This window comes from Herpailurus yagouaroundi, unplaced genomic scaffold (assembly GCF_014898765.1).
Source record: "Herpailurus yagouaroundi ecotype Mexico unplaced genomic scaffold, PumYag 164, whole genome shotgun sequence".
Lineage (NCBI taxonomy): Eukaryota > Metazoa > Chordata > Mammalia > Carnivora > Felidae > Herpailurus > Herpailurus yagouaroundi.
In genome coordinates this window covers 43,813,229-43,824,878 of record NW_024412405.1, presented here as the reverse complement: position 1 = coordinate 43,824,878, position 11,650 = coordinate 43,813,229, and positions in this window count along the sequence as shown.

Genomic DNA, 11,650 nt, shown 5'->3' with positions numbered 1-11,650 from the left:
ATCTGTGCTGACAGCTCAGAACCCGGAGCCTAGTTCGGATTCTGTGTCTCCCTCTCTCTTTGCCCCTCCCCTGCTCACACTCTGTCTCTCTCTCTCTCTCTCTCTCAAAAATAAATAAACATTTAAAAAAAATTAATGAAAGATTTCATATGTCCACTGAATAAATCTTATGAACTATTTGCTCTACTCTATAAGAAAACAGTAATTAACATTCAGTGACCACTTTCCGCATCAGAGGATTTTCTTATTTGTAAGCATTTCAAGCAGCTCTTGCTGGGTTAAGCAGAAAGGGAGTTTATTAAGAGATATTGGGTATTTCACAGAATCATTAGGAAGGCTGGGAACTAGGCCAGATGCTAAACAGAAGCAAAGTGCCCCAAACCTTATTTTAATGACCAGTGCAAACACACTGGTATGTATGGGCTACCGCCAGCCTTTCCCGTAATAATCCCCAAAGTGTTTTTGGTAAGGGATCTGCTCCTTTGTTCCAGCTCCTCCTACCAACTCTTGAAAAACAGCTTTCCTTTTCTCCTTTTAATCTTTGACTGCCAGCAGCTCATAAGCCCGCGTTGGCACGAGGCCGCTGATCGGCACAGCCTGCGTCACGTGCTTGTACACTGTTTGCATGGAGGCTTCAGAAGCAAGCGACTAGCTTTGTCAACCCCGTCGATGTGACACAGCGCTTGCGCCCGTTAATAATCACAGCATCGGGACGGCCCAAAACACAAAATGTAGGCCTGATTGGTCAAAAGTAATAAAGTCACACATCCATCAAAATGTCCATGTGTCAAGCACTGTGGTAAACGCTTTGTAGAAAAGACCCAATTTTCTGTTCTGTATGTGAGAAAACGGAGAGAGAAACTACATTAATTTGTTCAGCGTCACGAGGCTAATAAATAATACTATCAATACTCAAACCAAGATTTCCTGAAGCATTATACAGTCTTTATAAAGGATTAGAAAATCTTTCTTTAGCTATGTCCTTCAGAAACAAAGACGTCATTAAGCGGCATATAACTTTTCTTAATAGCAGCATTTATTATATGACAAAATTATTCATATTCTTATTGAACTTCTAGTCACTCCCACATGCATTTTGAGCATGTGAATATACATACAGACACTGTGAAGACCACATTCATTTAATTCAAAGTGATTAAGTTCATGTTAAGAAAGAATTTTTGTTTTTTTTCTTAATGAGTCACGTGGATAAATTTATGATTTTTTTAAGAAGTGAAGCATTTATTTTAGTTGTAAGAAAATTTATACTTGTAAAATAAGTCATGTTCTTATATAAGAAATGCCCTAAGTTAACTATGTTAAATAATTCCCTTACTAATTACCGTTCAACTCTAAAAGGAAGTTCATCAAATATTCATACACATTGGCCCCTTTCCCAAATTTGTAATAAGATCATAAGATACCTCAGAAACTATCAGAACAGTGTAATTAAGAGCCCATTTATATTTTAATGATAACGTATTAGATCTGCAAATATAAAATTAAGGTTAAACATGATACTATATTGACTTTTAATAAAATGCAGTGATTCCAATGGTAAATAAGGCATTGGTCTATATTTGATTGAAACCATTCTCTGTAACTACAGAATCTCCCCTCCCCTTATTATGAGAAGCATTACAAGTGAGTATGCAGGAGATGAAAAACGAAAATCTATGGTAAAGGTAATGATCTTTGAAAATTTTCTCTAATGAGTAATTTGTGGCTCAGTGGATTTCAAGAGATTATTGGTTTTGGAAATGGATTCTATCAACTAAGGAGATAATGAAAATCATTAGGGCTGAATAAAATAAAACAGCAAATTTGTAACGCACACTAGCATTTTCTAAGTCTCTAGTTTGCACACAAGTTGAAAGCCTTGTTTAAAAACACAATTACGAAAGTTTTTCTATGTAGGCCACTATATTTGTGTTATACAGTGGGTTTACATATATAGCAATAAATAATATTACACTCACAATTTTTTAAAACCAGAAATAAGACATTATCATATAATACAAAAGAGCATATTATCTCCATCTACTTGATACCAAGTAAATTAATTCACATAGAGACTATATGAAAATAGACTGACTCAGGGCATTTACGTATCACATACTCAATACAGAAAGAGCTCCCAGTGTCGTTTCAGGATAATTTGCTTGACATTTGTGACCAACAATTCCTAACCTTTATTTTTCCTCATATACCCTGTCTATTCTGTTTCTTGTATCCTCAGGCCTTAGATCAGTGTCATGTACACAAGAGGAAGGCAATGAAAATGTGTTGAAGAACTATCTGAATGAAATATATAAATATGTATTTATACATAGATACATGTATTTCACACGTTTGACAACTTTAGTGAAACCAGTGCTAAGAAAACAGTAAGATTTTAAATGAAATAAAGTTTTGAATATTCTAACTTTAAAAATAACACAAAGGAGTAAAAGAAAGGAAAAAAGGAGAAACTAAAAGTGTTTCTTATTGTCTTTAAAGATAAATTAGAGAAGCTTGAATTGTATGAGCTTTAAATTGTTAGCATCAAAAACTCCTTAAAACAAGAAGATTCGTATTTATATTAATGTATTAGATAATGAATGGATTATACTAATGAAGACAATACTTTTAAAAGCTTAGTTTGATCATTTTTAATAATTAAGTGAAAACCAGTTATTAATGACATTCTTTTTATTTTAAAGTTTATTTATTTATTTTGAGAGAGAGAGAAAGCACGCACAGGAGGGGCCCGGAGTGGAGAGACAGAATCTGCACAGTCAGTGCGTAGCCCAATGCAGGGCTGAGACTCCCAATCTGTGAGATCATGACCTCAGCCAAAATCAAGAGTCTGGTGCTCAACAGAACTGAGCCACCAGGTGCCCCTCTTCCTTTCTCGTTAAAGTGCAATTAATATATAATATTATATTAGTTCCAGGTGTGTGACACAGTGATTCCACAGTTCTATACATTACTCAGTTTTAACCATGGTAAGTGTAGTCACCATACATTATTACAATATTATTGACTATATTCCCTGTGTGGTACTTTTCATAGCTGTGACTTATTTTATAATTGGAAGTTTGTACCTCTTAGTCCCCTATATGGTTTTTCATAATCATTTATACTAGAGGAATCTTAAATAGGCCGCCATGAAAATGATAAAACTGTATTATGTGAATCATTTTACAAAACAACTGTAGCCAAACCAGTATGAAGAAAACAAGATTTTAAATGAAAGCAAGTTTTGAATATTCTAACTTTAAAAGTAACACAATGGGGTAAGAGAAACAAAAAAAGGTGGTAGAATAAGAAAAGTACAAATTATCAGTATATGGGTACATGAGACAACTCATGGTATATATTCTGTCATGAGTCCTATAATTATCCTTATAGATCTTCTAGCTGATTTATCACCATCAAAAAAAGAAACTAAAACTGTTTCTTATTGTCTTTACTAAGAGAAAAATGTTCAGTTAAAACAGTGGACAACCAGCAATTAGAAAAATACTATGGTTTTATAGAATTAGCTTAGAGACATTTTGATAGTAAGAAGCAAATGAATAAAAGACATTGTTTACTGACATTACATTAGAGAGAGTGTGATGTACTACGAAATATTATGTTTAATTTTGTAAACAAAGAAACCATAGCACGAAGTACTTAATAAGCATGTCTAGATTTCCACAAGTCACAAATAGTGACGTAGGTTTTTTTTTTGTTTTAAGTTTATTTAAGAGTTAGAGTGTGTGCGAGTGTGCAGGAGGGGCAGAGAGAGGAAGAGACAGAGAATCCCAAGCAGGATCTGAACTGTCAGCACAGAGCCTGATGATGCAAGGCTCGAAATCACGAACCATGATATCATGACCTGGGCTGAAATCAAGGGTCACTTAACCAACTGAGCCACCCAGGTGTCCCAACAGCGATGGAGTTTTAAGTCTAGACCTGTATTCAAAGTCCGTTCCCTGCAAAAAGGAAAATCAAAGATCTAGCACAAATATCAGAAGGGTGATTGAGATTCTCGAAGGTTAGATTCAAAGTTTTGTTTTATTTTGTTTGTGTATGTGTTTAAGTGTGTATATGTGCATATTGTATGTGTGTGTGTATATGTGTTTGTTTGTTTTTTGACTCAACTGCAGATTCAGTGATACTTTGAAAGAACATTTCCATGTAGGTCTAGTCTTAATTTGTAAATATGTGAAAGGTGTTTAAAATCTGAGCAGCAGATTGTAGCAAATAATGCCAATTCCTGAAGAACTGATCACCCCCCCCCATTTTAACCTACTTAATTTGTATTCATTTGTGCTATTATTCACAATATAGTCACTTCATATATCCATTCTCTCATTTAGGATCTATTTGAAAAATATATATTATTAACATGGACATTGTGTTAGCCTCTGAGAATATAATAGTAAAAAAGCAAAGTGTTCTGGCTTGCAAGGACATGACAGTCCAATGGGAAAATAATAAAAGTAAATGGAAAACTATACTGGAGCCTCAGAATTGTAAAGATAGAGTTATAAAAGGGTGCCTTAGGAATCCACAGCAGAACTATCTTAGCTAGTCTTGAAAGAGCAGGGAAGTATTTTTGGAAAAAAGTAATATCTGGCAAATGAGTAAGATTTCTCAAGACAAATTTAGCAGGGACAAGGGTGGGAAAATGGGAATAAGTTCCAGGCTGAAGAATGATCTATGCAAAACCCTGGCTAGTGAAGAAAGGTGGAACTAATTATTTCTCTAAAGTTGAGAGCACAGAAGGTCCTCAGGGCTTGATAGGAGATGAGGTAAGAATGTAATCATAAAGGTAATTTTAAGCCAAATGTATAAATTTGGATTTCATTGTGAGGAAAAAGATTTTAACTCTGGTCAGATTAAAAAAAAAAATCAGGCAACAACTTGCAGATTTAAGTCGAGAATAACGAGATTATAGACAAGAAGGCTAGTTAAGAAATTCTTTACAGAAAACTGGATAAAAATTAATAGTAGCTTGAATTACGTAGTAATTAGCAGTACCCAAACAAGTTACCAACCTGTATCTATGTTTGTATTTAAAAGTTCACTTCAGACCTAATCTCTCATATAGAACATATTAGGACATATTTTTCCTTAGTTATGTTAATACAAAACATTTTACAATCTTTAAGTAGAACGTGAATGATATGATGGGTATTAATGATATAGCACATACCTTACACTATTAGCCCAGTGCTACTTAAAGATCTGAAGACCAACATTGATTAGCATCAATTGGGATATTGTTAAAAATGTAAATTAATGAGATGTACCCCAAAACTACAAAGAATTTCTAGAGTTGGGCCTATGATAGGGAAAGATAGGATAAAATAGGCAGAGAGGGAAAGATAGGACCTGAGATCCCTGGGCGGGGAAAAACATATATTTTGGACTAATGCTAGGAGTATCTGACCACAACAAATCTCCTTGGGTGTAATCTTAAGAATGTAATAGACATCACCTCTCGCCCTCATCTTTCCCTCAGGAATTTGACAAAAGATCTAACTAAAAATAAGCAGACCATAAAACATTATAACCCACAAGAAAATGTATGGCCATAGACCACCCCTCATACAATGGAAATGAGCCAATCAGGAATGGGCAACCCAACACCTAGAGTTATCCCGCCAGTAAAGGTAGAATCCAAGAAGGAACAAGGGGGAAGGGAAGGGGGTGTGTGTGACCAGAACCTTATAAAAAAAAAGGCCCTTGCTTATAGTCCAAGCACATTCACTTTCAAATGTCCCCTCTCTGTAAAGACAGCTTTCCTAGTAGTCTTACTTTCTAATCTTATACTCTAATAAACTTTTGCCTGCTATTCATTTTGTGTCCACCTCTTCATTCTTCAAAGCAGCGAGACAACAAATCCCAGGTATTGAAGTAAAAAATCCTGCAACAGGCCCACGTTTCTCATGCTATTGTGATGATCACTAATATTTAGATTACCTAGTCGATGATGTAATATACTTAAAAAAAATAATTTTGTCAAGGATAGAAGCAAAGTATGTCCTTATATTCAAGAACCAAATCAGAAATTATAAAAATGGTAAACGTCAAACATTCCAGTCTTACATTGAGTATATACGACTAATGGTGTGTTTTTGTTTTATTGCTGTAAAAATAGTATTATATCTCCAATTGTAGAACAATCCTGTTAACCCATCTAAAATATGAAAATTTATTTTGTATAGTACAGGTACTCTGTTGTCTATGTGACTTTATGTGGAAAAAGGAGAGGTAAAATACCAGATATTTGATAATTTCAGTTTCTAGAAGAAAATATTCCAGTCTCTAGAACTACTCTAGGTTGACATAGAAGATATTTCAGATGTTATAGAATTCACAGAAATTGAAAGTTTCTTCCCATATTATTCTTTTACTTGAAATTACTTTTGCCAGTGAAGAGTACCTGTGACAACTTTATGAAGATACAGAGAAGACAATAATTGGGACATATTCATCACAAACTTATATTCAAAGATAAACCTTCAGTAACTCTCATAATTGTTTCCTGAATTTATAAATGTAAATTTCTATAAACCACTTTTTTTTGTTGTTGTTAAAGGGCATAGTACTGCATCCTAGGTTCTTCCAAGGCTTGCTGCACACAACTGTCTGGTGCATCTTGTGTTCAATAGCTGTTTTTCTTTCTAATATTTATTCAACTTATTTAAACAAAAACCAAAAAACAGTTTATCTATTTCTCTACCCTCCACCCTTAGCTCTGGCAGCTATCTATCTATTCTCTGTATCTATGATCTTGATTTTTATTTATTTGTTTGTTGTTTATTTTTATAGTTGTTGATTTTGCGGTTCCACATAAAAGAAAGATAATTTGTTGTCTTTTTCCGTCCAAGCTATTTCACTTAGCATAATGCCTTCAAGGATCATCCATATTGTGCAAATAGCAAAATTTCATTCTTTTTCAATGGCAGAATATATATATATATAGTACAATACAACAATTTCTTTACCCATTCATCCATCAATGGATACTTAGGTTGTTTCCATATTTTAGCTGTTTTAAATCATGCCCTAAAAATGGAGGTGCATATATCGTTGCACTTAGTGTCTTTGTTTCTTCAGATAAATACCCGGAAGTGGAATTGCTAGATCATTTAACTTTCTTGAGGAGTTTTATTTTGTTTTTATTTATTTTTAATTTAAATCCTAGTTAGTTAACATATAGTGTAATAATGATTTCAGGAATAGAATTTAGTGTTCATCACTTACACATAACACTCAGTGCTCATCCCAACATGTACCTTCCTTAATGCCAGGAACTTTTATACTGTTTTCCATAGTGGCTGCACCAATTTATATCCCCAACAAAAGTGCATAAGGTTCATCATCTCGACATCCTCTTTAACACTTGCTACTTCTTATCTTCTTGCTAAGTTATTTTAAGAGGCATGAAGTTATATTTCATTGTGGTTTATTTGTAATTCTCTGATGATTAATTATGTTGAGCATCTTTTTACATACCTTTTGGTCATTTGTGTGTCTTCTTTGGGAAAATGTCTACTCAAATCAACTGCTCATTTGTTAATCAGATTGTTTGGGTTTTGGCTATTGAGTTGAATTCTTTATCTATTTTGGATATTAGCCTTTTATATTCTCTCATTCAATGTCCTTTTATCGTGTTGATGATTTTGCTTTTCAGTTGATGTAATCACACTTGTTTATTTTTGCCTAGGTTGCTTTTACTTTGGTGTTAGATTCAAAAAAATATTGACAAGACCTATGTCAAAGAATGTTTTCCTATATCTTCTTCTAGGAGTTTGATGGCTTCATATGTTTCTTTCTTTTAAGACTTCATACCTTATGTTCATGCCTTGAATCCATCTTGAGTTAGTTTTTGTGTACAGTATGAAATAGTGGGCCAGTTTCATACTTTTGCATTTGACTGTTTAATTTTCCCAGCACCACTATTTTTTTTTAAGTTTATCTTGAAACAAAGTGTACATACACGCAGGGAAGGGACAGAGAGAAAGGGAGACAGAGAATCCCAAGCAGTCTTGGTACTGTGGAGCTTGATCTCATGAGCCCTGAGATCATGACCTGAGCCTAAATCAAGAATCAGATGCTTAACTGACTGAGCCACCTTGGTGTCCCCTGCACCACATTTTTTTTTGAGACTGTTGTTCTTTTCCTTTTGTATATTCTTGGCTCCTTTGTGTAAATTAATTGACCATATATGCTTAGGTTTATTTCTGTGTTCTCTAATTCTGTTCCATTAACCTATATGCCTATTTTTATGCCAACCCCATGCTGTTTTAGTTACTATATCTTTGTGATAAACTTTGAAATCTGGAAGCATGATGCCTCCAGCTTTGTGCTTCTTAAGATTGCTTTGGCTCTTTGGGATCTTCTGTGGTTCCATTCAAATTTTTAGGATTGTTTATTCTATTTCTGGGAAAAATGCTATTGGAATTTTTATAATGATTACACTGAATCTTTAGATTGCTTTAGATAGTATAAACATTTGAACAATAGTAATTCTTCTGATCTTTTCTTCTCTTGTTCTCTTTGTGTTTGATGACTTTTTATACAGGTAAGCTTACATTCCTAACATTTTCTCTTTTGTGTATTTACTATAGGTTTTCTTTTTCTTTGCAGTTGCTATGAGGCTTTATGTATAATACTTTATATCTGTAAATGTCCATTTTAAGTTGATCACAACTTGAGTTTGATCCCATTTTAAACTCAACACTTTACTCTCCCCACCTGTTTCATGCTTTTGATGGGATATTGCACATATTCTTATCATGTGTGCCCCTTAACTGATTATTGTAATCACAGTTATTTTTACTGTCTTTGTCTTTTAATCTTTATACTAGCTTAATAATTAATCTGTCACTTTTACAATATATTTACTTTTCCAGGGAGAATTGTTTTTTCATATGTATTCTTGTTACTAATTAGTGCCCTTTCTTTTTAGCCTAAAGATACTCCTTTAGGAGTGCCTAGGTGGCTCAGTCAGTTAAGCGTCCAACTCTTGATTTCAGCGCAGGTCATGGTCTCACGGTTCATGAGTTTGAGCCCCACATTGGGCTCCCAATTAACAGCATGGAACCTGCTTAGGATTTTCTCACTCCCTTTCTCTTTCTGCCCTCCCTCTCTCTCTCTGCTCCTTCCTCTTCACTTTCTCTTTCTCTCTCCCTCAAAATAAATAAATAAACTTAAACAAAAAAAGATGACCTCTTAACATTTCTTATAATGCTGGATTAGTAGTGTTAGTAGTTATGAACCTCTTTAGATTTGTTTCCCTGGAAACTCCTCATCTGTCCTTCAATTCTGAATATCTTTGTAAGGTAGAGTATTTTTGGTTGGGAAGGTTTCTCTTTTTTCTTTTTCTTTTTTTTTTTTTTTTTTTTCTTTTAGCATACCATGCCATTCCTTTCTGGCTTGCAATGTTTGTGCTAAAAGATCTGCTAAATACCTCATGGGATTCCCTTGTATGTAACGAGTTGTATTTTCTTGCCTCTTTTAGTATTTTTTCCAATATTTCACTTTTGACATTTTAATTATAATGTGTTTCTGGGTGAGTCTGTTTGGGTTTATCTTTTTTGGAATTTTCTGTGTTTCCTAGAGCTGGATGTCTTTTTTTTTTCCAAATTTAGGGAAGTTTTCAGTCAATATATCTTCAAGTATAATATGCCCCTTCTCTCTTCTCTTTCTGGGAACTCTATAATGCAAATATCAGTTTGTTTCATATTGTTCCATAGATTCCTTAAGCTAATTTTACTTTTTTTTTTTTTACTCTTTTTTTCCTTTTTGCTGCTCTGACTGGATGAGTTCCACTGCTTTGTCTTTGAATTGACTGATTTCTCTGCCTCATCTAACCTGCTTTTGAGCCTCTCTAGTGTATTTTTCAGTCCAGTTATTGTATGTGTCAGCTTTGTGATTTCTATTTGGTGCTTTTTTATATGTCCCACCTGTTTTGAAGTTCTCATTGTATCCATCTATTCTTTTTCCCAGTTTTATCTTATAAATTTTATTTCTTATTATTTATGTTATAAGTGTTTATTTTTGAGAGAGAGACAGACAGAATGTGAGCATGGGAGGGTCAGAGAGAGAGGGAGACATAGAATCTGAAGCAGGCTCCAGGCTCCAAGCTGTTTGCACAGAGCCTGATGCGGAGAGTGAACTCATAGACCTCTAGATCATGACCTGAGCCAAAGTTGGACGTTTAACTGACTGAGCCACCCAGAAGCCCCTATTTTTTTATTTTTATTTTTGAGAGAGAGAGAGAGAGAGAGAGAGAGAGAGAGAGAGAGAGAGAAAGCGCAAGCAGGATACAGGAAGAGAGAGAGAGAGAGGGAGAGAATCTTAAGCAGGCTCCATGCTGAGCATGGAGCCCGATGCAGGGCTTGATCCCATGGCCCTGGGATTAAGACCTGAGCCAAAATCAAGAATGCAATGCTCAACCAACTGAGCCAGCCAGGCGTCCCCTATTTTCTATTTCTTCTTTTTGTTTGTTTTCTGTGTTGGTTTCTATGCAGTAGATGAAACTACAACCTCTCCTAGTTTTGAAGGAGTGATTCTGTGTAGGAGGTGAACCTTTTGTTCAGCCCTGTCTTATTTCTTGGTCATCTCTGAAATTTCTGTGCTTATGCAAGCAGCCTATTATATTTTAATAGTTCCCAGTAATTAAAGATGTGTCAAGACCTATCCGTGTTTCCAAAGGCGAAGATCATAGCAGCTAGATTCGGGCTAACTAGAAGCTAGCTCCTCAGGCAGCAGCTTTTTAAAAAAATTTTTTTTAATTTAATGTTTATGTCTATTTTATTTTCAAGAGAGAGAGAGAGAGAGAGAGAGAGGACACAAGTGGGGGTGGGGAAGAGAGAGAGAGGGAGACACAGAATATGAAGTAGTCTCCAAGCTCTGAGCTGTCAGCTCAGAGACCGATGTGAGGCTCAAACCCATGAACTGTGAGATCATGACCTGAGCTGAAGTCAGATGCTTAACCGACTGAACTACCAAGGTGCCTCAACAGCAGCTTTAAACAGTATACAAATATATATAGTTTTTAGGGGCCACAAACATAAGCCCCACAGCTACCAGAGCTAGGTCGTCTGAAGGTGTCTCCCAGGAAGCAGTTGCAAAAATTAGGGCTCCAGATGAATGTATAGGCTCCTTCCTGGAAGATACCTGTGAGCTGGAACAAGGCAGAGGGAGAGCTCCAAGATGATATCCACAGGCTATGTTCCTTGAGAGCAGCTTGGTAGACCACTATGTATCCCGAACTTTGAGCCTGCCCCTCAGTCTGAATCTCTAGGATGAACAAAGTGGCCTCCTTCACAGAAAAACTGGAGAGTACGCTTCAGTCAGCTGTCTTTACGGTACCCTGGGGGGTTGTAGCCTTCCAAGAATCATCCTGGATGGCTACTGTCCTGTGGGATGAGGAAAACAGGGCATCCTCTAGGACATGCGTAAAGCACCCCTGCAGGAGAGACTGGTGCTCTGTAGCACAGCAGAAAGTGAGTGTGATTATACCCACTCTCCAAAGTCTCTGGAAAAGATTACAGTCCATGCCTAAATGTGTGTTTAATTAGAAGCCTGTCCCTCTGGCCAGTCATGATAATTAGCTGATAGACTTCTTTCAGAGAAAAAAACAGAGTTCCTTTGTCCATTG